We start from the raw sequence: 13,767 nt of genomic DNA, 5'->3' as shown, positions 1-13,767 counted from the left end.
GAATTAAACAAGTCTTTATTAGTGACATTTGCTGCAAAATGACTTGTCAAGGTATGCTATATTGAATATGAATGGGTATAACTTAAAATGTAAGAAATCCGGTCTGAAATCCGCACAGATCCATGCTTGTACTTGTAAGACTGTCACATGTCCCTCATTAATCTTAGGTAAAATGTTTACTAGATTTAACTGTCTAGGGTGTGCAGTATTTTGTTATCTGTATGTGCTTTTTTATGTAGGTGCATTTGTTTTTGCTACAACAAACAAAACATAAAATGAATTACTAAATTAAAATCCTTGATGACTTAGAATGCAATACTGGTAAATTTTATTCTACACCTGAGGAGTGATGTGCAATATAGTGCTGTGAGAGAGAGGTTTCCTCATAGTACTGTATACTAGTTTTATTTGAAAAATGTTTACAGTACCAAATAAAAGTTACATCTGTACTTTCTTTCAATCATCATTACTAAACATCACATTTTTAGAAGGTTAGACATAAAGTAAGAAAAAATAAAACAAACTATAACATTCCTGGTGTTATTTTCATGCAGGATACAATTATTCAGTGATATTCATGTACTTAACATTACATAAATTGCTCAAGTCCCGCCTTCCCTTAAAGCAATAGAAACATTAAAAGCAAAGATCAATTTAGCACTGAATCATTTATTAGATTTTTGAACCCTTGAGAAATGTTCATTCAGCTCAATATGATGAAGGTAATGTGTTCAAAGTATACCTTGTAAAAGCTATAAGCAAAGCTGTTTTCGCTCCTACACGAAGATGTTTCAGAATCATTTGGGAATGTAGTCCTATCATTGGCAGATGCCACCTAACATACTTTCTGAGAACCAGATAGATGTCAGTCCTAAGCAGTTTAAAAGCTAGTTGCAGGTGGAACACCTTTAGTTTGTAAGGAAGTTCAGTGCAACCAAGAGGCCAGAAAGCTGTATAGTAGGCAGGTTTTAGTTTGCTTTTATTCCCCCTTTCCTCCCAACTTTGTGTGAATACCCACATGGGATTATAAAGTTCTTTCATGTAAATTGCTCCCTCTCTGTTTCACCCTAAACGAGTCCCCTTTGTACTCCATCAAGCAACTTTATTTGCCTTTCCCTTTACCAGTATGGCCTCGAGTATAGGGCTTAGAATTTTAGTTATGGGGTTTCCAGTGATTTGCAGAGGGGTAGGATTACTTCTTTATCCCCATAGTCTATGCCCACAAGAATGATACCAGGAATTTTAATGTTTTTTCCACGTTTTCTTTCTGCTCCTTTTGGTTCATTTTGGCCAAAAAACTACCAGTCTGTTTCTCATCTGTTATGCGGCTTGATGACTTTTGTCAGATTACTGCTGTCTTTGTGTCATACTTTCTCTTCACTGAATTTAAAATGCCACTATTCTGCTATTGATTCTGTTTTTATTTTAACTTCATGACTAAACCATCTCTCCATCTCATGCCAGTAATACTATTTGGGTATCTACAAAACAATTAGGGTGGTATTCGTCGTCTGGGAACTTAGTAGCTATGTAGCTGTTGTCCATAAAGAATGCCGCTATACATATATGCATACAAGCTACGTGCAGGTTATTCATGCTGAATAAGGATAAGTAAAAGCATTTTAAAAAACACTCCTACTTATGGCAAAAGCTCGAAGTACCTAGTTTGAAGCATTAAGTGCATAAGTACTATGTGAAAACCTTAGGCTTTGTATGTTTTCAGATACTGAATATGGATGTTGCTATGTGCAGTCATGTTTGAAAGACATAAGGCAAGCATCAGACTGCACGGCTTTTATTATTAATATTTAAAAAAATAAAGAAGTTAAATGTTTTATATAAGGATATTATGTGGATGTCCTATTTGCTTTAAAGAGGTAGACACAGAAGGAACAAATTGAGAGAGTTGTTATGGAGGAGATGGGAGAGGAAAGGGGCACTGTGTTTTTGGTGACTTATTTTTTCAAGATTTTTCTTATATAAGACGGTAGTGTACATTAGAGGGTATAGGAGAAAGGGTAAAAGAAAGGGTGATGACCAGTGGTGCCAGCAACAGACCCAAGTCCACTGAGTTGCAAATGTTTCCACTACCATTTGATGTCGCCATAGAGGACTCTGATGTTGAAGGGGTAGGGACCTGTGGTGACAAGGTGGTTGGGGCCAACTGGGGTGAGTCTTGCACCTGCTGAAGGAGTTTGGTCTCAACTTGCTGAAGGCACCTGTCCATGACCTGCTCCAACACATCTTTAATCAAGTCCTGAAGCCCCTGTTCAGTAAGGCTTTCCAGCCATGTTCCAGGGTGCCAGCAGGACTGGTGCCACTGCCCCAACCCTGTGAAAACATCCCTAGACAGGCAAAGGGTGAATTCTCCCTAACCTAGAAGGTATGCACCTGGGCTGCTTCTGAAGAATTTGGATCTGTAAAAGAAAGGAACATAAGTGGGAGAAAAATAAAATAAATAATGAAAAAGGTTCACATAATTAAATTAAGGAAAACAAGGAAAGGGAAGAAGAGACAAAAGAGAAAATACACGCAATACATTAACACATCATGCTACACAGCATTCAATTTTTTACTTAAAAAGAGTTTAGTTTTATAAATCTTTATTGAAGTAAAACAGAATGTATGGGAAGTAGTTATACATACATGGGACTTCTGATTTGAGAAGTGCTTATGTGTTCTTGGGAAGAATGATATGAGAAATGATACAGAAGGTGCTTATGCATACTTGGGAAGAAAGAGCTTATTCTACAAGGTTTAGTGGGATTTACATTCTACAGTCTACTGTACTAGCATAAATGATCATGTCTGTGCCTGATATGCATTTATTTGCAATATTGTACTGAAGGTACCCCTTATAAATACTTACATCTTATAGAATCAGTTAAAGGCAGAATGCTGCCCCTATATGTTGAGATGTCTTTTATATTTTGTTTCAGTAATGTACTGAACACACAGTAGTGCTTCAGCTACTATCCTTTGTCATTATTTCTTTATATATATATATATATATATATATATATATATACATATATATATATATATATATATATATATATATATATATATATATATATATATATATATATATATATATATATATATATATATACATATATATACATATATATATATATATATATATATATATATATATATATATATATATATATATATATATATATATATATATATATATATATATATATATATATATATATATATATATACATATATATATATATATATATATATATATATATATATATATATATATATATATATATATATATACATATATATTAATGAAATCAGTTAACCACACAGTACTATTTACTACTTTATTCATGTTGATCACTGGTTTCAACAGTCTAGCTGTTCTCCTACCCTGCTAACAGTGATTAGAATTTATGTAATCATTGGCTAGAAGGAGAATAATAACATAGTTTATCTGTAGTTCATGTCTTTTTTCATTAATATTACTGATATCACTTAAGCTAATATGCAAGGCATTTCATTCAGTGCTGTATTTGCTTAACATGCGTTTGTATATTTATTACTACCTGAATTCTAATACTGTCAATCTTCCCTTTATTGCAAGTTATAAATAAATTGTTACACTTTAAATGTATGCACAGCTTGTCTGTTAGGTGAAATGATATTTTAAAATGTTATGTGTTGCGTGTAGCAGACTGTGGATTGTGTTCAGGCATAAGGCATAGATACACAGAAAAACAATTCAATGAATTTTTCAGTTCCTTAACTGTACAAAATGTATGCTTTGATATGATAAGAATATAAGGGTTGGTTTAAAAATGTATACAGATGTAACTTAGAAGTAATAGAATTGGTCATTTCTCACTAAAGTATATACTAGTCATTCACTTGACACTGCAACTCCCACTCCCCTCCCCCATCCTCTACATTCACTAGTATGTGGTGCCTGACTGAGTTCAGCCTTCTTGTATGTGCAGTTAGTATTGTGGAAGAAATGACTGTCTTAAACAATTACTATACTAATAAATATTTTTTTTCTGGCCTACACAAAATCCTTTTTTACAAAAACTGTCTGCACGTACTTTTGGCTCGAAAGCTTTGCATTTTATTGTTTTCTTCTAATAAAGTGTGATAACTTGACATTTCAAGTTTTCCCAACAAAATGACCATAGGGCAGTAGGGTGAGCAAGTATGCCAGACATGCAACCATGGGCACTGCCAGGATGCTGGTGATAGAATTTGGTGATGCACCCCATGCTACACACGCTACTTGGCAATTGATGGAATGGTAGCCATTCCTATTATCATATATCTCTCTCACATGGACCATATGGGGTTCTAATTGCAACATGAGTGGAATCCATTACCCCAAGTACCCCAGGGATATGTGCTTACCCATATAGGTTTGACTCTGTCCTAATGTGATACTGGGAAATAGATGCACTGATCCACATATTCCAAGAGTACATCCAAGAACTACTGCAATATCTTCAAGGCAGAAGCCTGTGAGATACCCAATATGACCCCAGTCTGTCTCTGGAAGGTTCCTGTGGAAAGTATAGTGAGAGTATACATATCTTAGTATCTAAAAGGAATAGGAAGTCAATGTACTCATCTAGTACCCCTATGGAGGTCATACATACTCACTAAGACCCTTTTAATACCCCTTTCCACTATGAACCTATCTAGTATCATCCGATTGTCAAAATTATAATGAGTTATTTTCTTCTTGTATCTCTGCCTTCTTGGCTGATGTGGCCCGCTAGGTGCAAGCAGTTTTAGCTTAGCCAAGGAAGGCAGCTCACAATGGGAAATTGCAAGGCTAGCAGCAAGTGACAGCATCTTTCCAGATTGCAAAGTAGACAGAATAGGCGGGACTCCTATTTACATACCATATCTGCAGACAACATGGAAAAGCAGGAAAATATACATCTGAATCATAAATAGACATGGGAATGTTTTATTACTAAGTGCTGTTTTATATCATTCATCATTTATATTTCATTATGACTTCATTTGCTTAGGCTTATTTACAATGTCATGAAGCAGTGTAAGTGGCCTCTATGAATAATGGCTTGCCTGCGCTCATTCATCGACAGATGGATAGTCTTAATGCTTTTGAATAATGAATATGAATACCACCCTTGACCTTGTTTTTGATGTGCAACCATCAGGGGTGTTAGTATATATTCTAATATCTTCTCTTGTGTACAGCATAAGTGATCTGGGGAAGGATGTGCATGGATGTAGCATGAGAACATTGCCCTCTTCCATGAGTGGTATAAACCATTAGGCAGTTCTGCCCTCCCATCTTTGAGTAGATGGCTCCCACTAGGCCTCAATCTAAAGAGGAAATTTGTAAGCAGGCGATGCAACTTCTGATGCAAGCTCCATTTCCCTCCTTAGCCAGCACTTTCACTGTCCAGACTTTTATCTGAAACCAGGTCAGTTTGGTTGTAGTTAAGGCTTTATTCTTCTAAGCCACTGAGCCAGATGATTTTGAGAGAGACAACTGATGGCTTTGCTTTAATCCAGGTAGACTATATGTTTATGATTGTCATTGACTACCATTAATCCAAACTATATAAGGCAAGCTAGAGCAGGATCCTTTGGTTGTGAACACAAGTTGCTTTATGTAATGGAGCTAAGTATGTTCAAAAACTCTAATATCCCCACCTTAAGTGTCAGTGTTTTCCCTTCCTTGAGTTTAGGCTGATCAGACCTAGTTCTTGGGGACTTTTTTCCATCCTGTTATGTAGTACAGCTGTTACATTCTTCAGTCTTTTGAATACCTCTGCCTGTGTCGACATTTATTTATTTATTGACATTTGATTACCAGGAAAGTCCATCTGGGTAAAAGTACATTTTCAGTGAAGGCTTGGGGAGAAAAACTCTGAATTATTACAAAACATTTTAAGAATAATAATTTTACAATCATTAAAAATAAAACAAAAACATTTGTAGTTAAGTTATAACAAATTAGACACAATATAAAACATTGGTTAAAATCGTTACAAGATATTTGACAATCATTTAATATTTAGAGAAGCTTTAGACAGTTTGTAGAGAAAGTAAAGGTAAGTTAGTCTAATACAAATAGGAATTGCAATATGGGGGGGTGAGGGAAAAACTGGCTTATGGTATGCTTAGAGTGAAAGTCAGGGAAAAAAATTAGATAGCAGTAAGGAAGTAAGTGAAGAAGGGACAGTAAGGAAGTATAAGGAATGAAAGGATACTTATTCACATTTAGAGATATAGTTTATCCTGGATTTAAGCAAGAACAGAGCCAGATATTAGCTAGGAAGTCTTTCAGAGTGGTTTAGAAAAATGAACGAGAGGGTATAGACCTGATGGATGTGGGTAAGAAGTTCCAGGCCTTACCAAACTTGTACGAGTACAGACAGTGCCCAGCAAATTTGCTAGGCTTGAAGACAGGAGTTTTAGGTCATTGGATCTCAATGACCTACTAGAAACATAGTTGTGTAGAATGTTTTATAGTGCTGGACAAGGCAGATGGTTGCTGGATAATTTTATAGGTGGTAAGAAGCTGTGTATTTGTTAATTGATGTGGCAGTTCTAATCACTTTAGGCTTTTAAGCACTTTACAGTCATGGGTTCTGAAAGGGGTATGTGCTGCAAATTTATCAGCTTTGTCATAGCATTGTTCAGGTTTTAATTTTTGTGAAGCCTGGAGGTTAGTAAGGATTGGAGCACCATAAAGAAGAGTGGGGAGGAGATAAGTAGTGACAAGTGTAGCTTTAGTTGTGTCAATGAGAAAATGTTTGGCGCTGTAAAGCATGCCAAGTTTTTCTTATGCACTTCTGTGTATGCAAGTCAAATGTAAGATTATCATTTTTTAGCAAACCTAATAGTTTGCTATGAGAAGTGACTTCAATGGTTGTAATATATAGAGAGAGGATTTTACATTTTTTTTGTTTGTTTTTTTCATGAGAGAGGGATCTGGTTGGAAATAGTTGTAGTTTGGTCTTTTTTGGGGTGAGCATGAGTTGTGAGTTGTAAAGCTGTGTTTCAGTGGCTGTTAAAGCTTCCCATCTAATTTTTTGGAGGTGCACCATGTTGTCAGATGTACAGATGAGAGTGGAATCATCTGTATTTTGTATTTGGGTGGCCTGTTGTGTGGAAGTATAGAGGATGTTGTTGAAAATGTTACAGGATGGGAGCAAGGACAGAGCCTTGTGGTACACCATTGGTGACTGGGAGGAGTGCCATTTTACTGACTGATACCTATTGGACAGATAACTTTTGAACCACAGAAGGTTGTCTGAGAGAGACCTAGTGAGGACATTTGAAGTAGAGGTTTGCTGTGACAAACTGTGTCAAAGGCTTTAGGCATGTCTAGAAATAAGGAAGAGACTAGGTTGCCATCATCTCTAGCTATGTTGAACCTATCTATATAGGTTAGAAAGGCAGTGCTAGTAGTATGGGAAGGACAGAAGACATGTTGTGTAGGGGATAAGAGTTCTTCCTGCAGGAGATAGTCTAGAAATTGTTTTTGAATACACTTCTCAAGTATTTTGACAAGGGGAGATATGATTGCTATAGGTCTAAAGTTATTAATATCTGTTGTATCTGTTGAACTTCCTCCTTTGTGCAGAGGGATAATATGTGACTTTTTCCAGAGAGAGAGGGAATGTACGATTCCTGGACTGACCTATCTATAAGGAGTGAGACAGGATAGGGAATACTACTGGCTGCTATTTTAGGTACTCGCTTGGAAGGTCAGTGGATCATTAAACACTGCCATGATTGACTGCAGTAGTAATCCTGCCATGTTTTTTCATACACTGTGTAGAAAATAGTTCCTTAACTCCCTTTTTACTTCTAACCTTATCTGTCTCCTTCAGCTTTTATATCCCATTCACAAATACACACCATGTTCTTTTATACCAAAATTGTGTTTGCCTTCTCTTATATTGTCTCATTTATCTATATTCTCCTGTTTTATGCATATCTAAAAAAATCCAGTCATTTACTTAGTCCCTTACCATCTTTGTCTTTACTTTCCAGATCTCCCTCACAGCTTTCTTAATACTTTCATGCCCTTTTTAAGGACCTGGGAACAATAAGAATGAAAGCTTTAAAGAATTTGACTGCACCTTGTGTGTAAACCACATCCCAGGAGCTCAAAAATGTGATTATGTGCCATGTAAAAGAGTCTTAATTTTGTTATAACCATGTTGGCAAACTATCATACTTGACCTTAATGTGTGTTTTACAAAGGTTGTTTGTTGTAAAAAGAATCACATCATTTAGTCATTTACTACTGTATTAGGGCTAAATTTCCATTCACATTTTCACTATTTTATATTGGTTCACTGTACAAAATATCTCTTTGCAAAATGTACTGTTCATGCATTCTAGATTAGCTCTGTGTAATATTAGGTACCATGTCTGAGATTTCTAACATGAGTAAAGAAAGGCCTTGTGATTTCCCTCTGTGGTTGCAATAGTTGCTACTTGCTCCTCATTTAATTTGTGTAATAGAAATACATGGTACAATTTGCTAAAACAATTGATTGTTTTCTCAGGCACCCAGACTGTTCACATCCTGCCAGATCATAGCATATGGTGTTCAGTAACATCTAATTCCTATTATATGCTGTTCCTCTTAAAAGTGTTCCATATTAAACGTCATGCTATCATAAAGCATGTTATGACTTATTTCTACTGTTTCTGCTAGAACGTTTCATAATATTAAGTAGTTCCATACTATGTTATATGATATAGCTGATAGTTTGTCTCTGTAGTAATCATTTTATGATATAGTTTATTTCTGTAGTCATTTGCCTTTTTAACACGTAGAACCATATAAATAGCACTAGGATTTTTGTTAACTATTGCGTAATATTTTGATAGCTACTATGACCACAGAAGCTGCATTTAACGTTTATGTACTGCCTAGATATGCCATCCCATTGTCCTCTAAGGTTACTAGTCTACAGGTGTATTTTATAGAGCTGTGGCTGCTTCATTTGCTCTTTGGGTAGGCACACCCTATACCAGACATTAACTTGATATAGTTTATTTTACTCTCTAATTAGTATTTCTCCACAATTAATTTCTTTTCATTGCTCCATTTTCCTACTAAAATCCTTCTTTCTATTTCTTAAAGTAAAAACATTACCTGTCCTTGGCCAAGCTTCAGTCTCCTGTACTCTGTTATTTTTCAAATTCTCCATTTGTTTATGCTTAATAGAAGCTCAAAAAGAATAACTTCCCGAAGACTTAACTAAGCTAGGATAAAACGAGGCAATATGTTATGTATGTATTTGACATCCTATTGTACTGAGTGTAATCTGTGTATGTGCTGAAAGCTTATCCATGATTTCACTGCTACACTTGGGATGCATACAGTACTGGGACCCAGCCCCATACCATGTTCTTTAGCTGTATTACATCTGCATGAATAATCTCTGCAAAATAATATAAAATTAAGCAGCCCAAATTCTCTCAAAGTTGAATGCCATCCCTTATTGTAGCATACCCCCTTCCATTTCTATGTAACCCTGTAAATGCAGCTTCTCTTGTATTACCTAAGCTTTTAGTTCTAATCTAGACATTTTGTAATTTACGCATGCAATCTTTGGCAAAGAAGCATGCATGTGTACCTTACTGATTGTTTTTCACAAAGACTTTTGCTCAGTGACCTGGTTCAACACATTTCATTCACCTACCCTAGCCCCATTTCCCACCCACCCCACTACATCCACATTTACACTCCTTTACTCCACCCACTAATGATTTTCAACCATTTTCCTGATCTCACCTCTCTACCCCTTGAATCAGACACTAGCTTCATCCCATACTTCTTTATAATCCCTCCCCTTTCCATCTCTTCTTACCTTCAGCTACTACTCTTCCACTTCTTATCATCTTTTATATTACAAATGGACTTTTATTTAAATATATTTTCACCTTCATCACTTTCTTTCTCCTTACACATAAAACTACCCTGCATGTAAACTAACATGACTACTCACATATGTACTACGACAAGCTTCACAACTAGCTATGGGTAGTAATATCTAGCAAATTTAATTTACCACCAAATTATTCCACAAAACTAAAAATCCTAAAGACTCATCTAAAAACAAATCCAACCAGGTTCTTAATTTGCCCTTCCCCAAATCTCTTAGACATATAGTAGACTATATCCTTCTATCTCCCATCCCACAGTGTGTGGAATATCCACCCTAATACTAGCCCCCCCATCAACTACTGAATCCCATATAAAAAGACTACATCTAGGCACACTAAAGTTTAACATTTTCTGTAATAAAACTACTCATGAACCCATAGTGGACTCCCCAACTAGGGGTGATAACATCTTGGATCTGGTACTTACCAGTATAGGGGACTGCTATAGCACCCCCTCTGTGAGGTCTCCCTTGTCAGATCTGACCACAAATCAGTCTCATTCAAAGTAACTATCACACTGGACCTCACACTCCAGTAGCGACTAAGACTTAAAAAAAGTCTCCAAACCAGATTATATCCTTTTAAGAGATGGTATAAATAGCTTCATTGCACCTCCCCCTCAGATGGAACTGGCAACTATGCTTTTTACAAACACCTGTATAACTGCATTGATGCAGCTGTACCTAATAGGATGAAAACAAGCTCTTAGAGTAAACCTGCCTGTTGGAAAACTGCCATTAACAGGCTTTACAATAAAAGGAAGAAATTTATTTTATTTATTTATTTATTTTATTTATTTGCAGTTGGTTTACCAGGATAGTCCATTGGGCCAAAATGAACCCATTTTCAATGGAGTCCTGGGGAGAAAAGCTCCAAAAACAAACAAACTAGGTACATACAGTAGATTACTAATGATAATTATACAAATGTAAAAGATACAAGCAATTAATTTCAAAAGTTCAGGAAACATTTAAAACAATACAGACTAGTGATGAAACTTGGAGGTGTTATAGGCTATGAAAAGTAATATTGCAAAGTGATACAGAGTAGTTATTACGTAAGAAGCATAAGCTTAAAAGGTGCAGTCAAATACATTCTTTGCAGATACCATGGGAATAATAATGTGAGTTATGGGAATTAATGAGGAAAAATTGCTGGAGTAAACATGAGAGAGAAAGGAAGATGAAAATTGACATTATTAGTTATGAAGGGTGGGAGCAAGAGCATTCCCACTGGGACACTAGATGTACGTGAAGAGATTTTTTGAACATATAATGGTTAGAGGTGGTGTGAATGGATGGTGGTAGTGAGTTCCAAAGATGAGCTAGGTTGTAGGATAGTAGGTTTTTGCCTGGGGGATGAGTTGGTTTGTGCACTTCTAATAGATTTTGATTGATTTAAATTGTTGTCCAAAAGTAAGAGGGAGGGTGCCCTAAAATGAAAACACTACCTCCTCAGCTTAAACAAGCAAATAAAACTTCTGAAGTCCTCCAAAGCAAACTATGAATCCAAATTAGCATCCTCAACTAAGGGCAACCATAAGGCATTCTTTAGTTACATCCATAGCCTTAAAGGTAACTCCCAGATTTGCACCGAACTGGTAGTTAATGATACCACATACACTGAGTCTGTGGACATAGCAAACCTGTTCCGACATGCTCTGTGAAAATTTTACTCCCCTGTCCTCACCACACATACCCCATGACATTCCTTCCACCTGTCTCCCACCATGCATCTCTAGAGAGCAGGTCATAAATGCCCTTTATAAGGCCAAAAACACAGCATCTATGCGACCTGATAATATCCCAGGCTGCATCGTACATGGACTCCAACAAGAATTAGCAACACCATTAGGTACTCTTTTCAGTTATACTCTAAGCACAGGCTTCATCCCAGCTGAAGGGAAATGCCTACCATTATCCCCTTGCAAAGGGTGGTGCTTCTACTGACCCCAGGAACTATATATTTATTAGCCTGACTAGCCTTATCTACCAGGCCATGGAGCTAATCATCATGGGCCTTATCAACAAAGATAATAGGTAATCTCCAAACACTTGACCCTACTCAGTTTCGATTTGTCAAAGGGAGATCATGCCTGTTAAATCTGGTGGACTTCTTTGAGACAATCACCATAGCCCTGGATGAGGAGGAAACTGTGCATACAGCCTACCTGGACTTGGCCAAGGCTTTTGACACCATACTGCACTCAAGCATTATTGACAAACTCATGCTAAGTATCAAACCTTATATAATTAGGTGGTTGCTAACTGGCTCACTGATAGAAAGCATAAACTCAAAATGGGGGAATCCACCTCCAACAGCACCTCCATAACCAGTGGTGTTCCACAGGGATCAGTCCTGTGACCTGTAATGTCTGGAATCTATTTATCTGAAGTACAAGCAAAAACTAAAAATGTTCTTCGTGTTTCACTGTTGCAGTCATCACTTGTGGGTTATCCCTGCTGTGGTAGCCCTCAGCCAACCCGAATACCAGAGTCAATGTTTTTCTGTGTTGGCTGCTGTTGCTTGTTGACTGACATCAGGTCATCAGTGCTATAAAGCAAGGCAGCCGACGTCATTATATCAGCATTTCTTGCCTTGGAGCCCGTAGCAGAAGTAGTTTGCAAGTGTGCTGTTCGGTCGCTATTAGAGTTTGAATTACAGCTGAAAAGATCTAAAGCTAAGTACCCCATTGGGAATCCTTTTTTTCTTGCAATAACCGATGTCCAAAAAAGTTAACAATTGTCTCGCCTGTGGAAACCAGATCCCAGACCTAGACTTCCATTCATATAGCGTCACTTGTTTATGCCCAGACCACGATGTCCCCTGTTGCTGGTTCTGCACCCTCTTTAACACGAGAACCATTCATCGTAGAGCTCTTATTGTAGACAGGTATTTTCATCTTCTGTCTTCACATTCCAAAATGGCATCAGTCAGCCCACAATCCATGGACAGTCTGAAAAAACATAAAGATAGAGATAGACCACTCAAGGCTAAGCCTTCCAACAACTCTACCGCTAAGCAGGTCATCAGTTCACCAGAATTCAGTGAGATGCTTTTGCAGCCCCTGATGCCCGATATATCATCTATGCAGGCCTCTACCGAGATCCTTTTGGAGTCCGGTATGCCTTAGAAATCTTCTTCGTCTTCCAAGACTTTGGTTGTCTCTGCCTCGGTTGGGTCCAGAGCTGTGATGCATGCACCAGCTTCTCAGGAGGGCTTTCGCACTACTGAATCTAGACAAAAACCCTCCTAACCTCCATAGGGTTCCCCATCAGTGAGAGGAAATTAAAGCAAACACCCTCTAGGAGGATCATTTTCTTGGGGGCACTGCTGAACACAGCGTCCCAAATGGCCTTCCTATCCCCAGAAAAGCAGAGCTTTCTGCCTCTCTACTTTACCCAGCTGGCTTCCAGAAGTCACCTCACTGCAAGGAAGTTCATACAAGCTTTGGGGTACATGGCTTCTTGCATCTTTCTAATTCCTCTGGCCAGGCTTCACATGAGAATAACTTCAGTGGTATCTGAAGAACCTTTGGTGTCAGCACTCTCAGCCTCTAGAGACCTCTCTCTCTCTGATCCTCTGTATAAGGGCCAAGTTTCTCTGGTGGGCAGGGGCCTGTGCCAAGAACAAGGGTCTTCCCTTCATCCTCCACCCAACTGGGCAGCCCATCACCACCGATGCCTCAGTCATTGCTTGGGGCACTCGCCTATCAAGCATGTGCGCCCAAGGTCTTTGGGATGCCAAGCACCTTCCCTTACATATCAACCAGAAGGAAATGATGGCAGCACAAAAGGCTCTGACATCCTTCAAACCCCATCTCAGGCCAGG

The 13,767-nt window shown here is 37.6% G+C and overlaps 1 protein-coding gene across 1 annotated transcript in view; it reads left to right on the top strand.

Moving 5' to 3' along the window:
* FMN1 (formin 1) overlaps positions 1 to 13,767 on the top strand; it is a 1,985,060-nt gene that overhangs the window by 1,821,879 nt on the left and 149,414 nt on the right. The window lies entirely within an intron of this gene.

The sequence above is a fragment of the Protopterus annectens genome, chromosome 6.part0 (genome assembly GCF_019279795.1).
Source record: "Protopterus annectens isolate FY-2018-M chromosome 6.part0, PAN1.0, whole genome shotgun sequence".
NCBI lineage: Eukaryota > Metazoa > Chordata > Ceratodontiformes > Protopteridae > Protopterus > Protopterus annectens.
The sequence above is the reverse complement of the archived record's forward strand: the minus strand, read 5'-3'. Positions and strand labels throughout refer to the sequence as shown.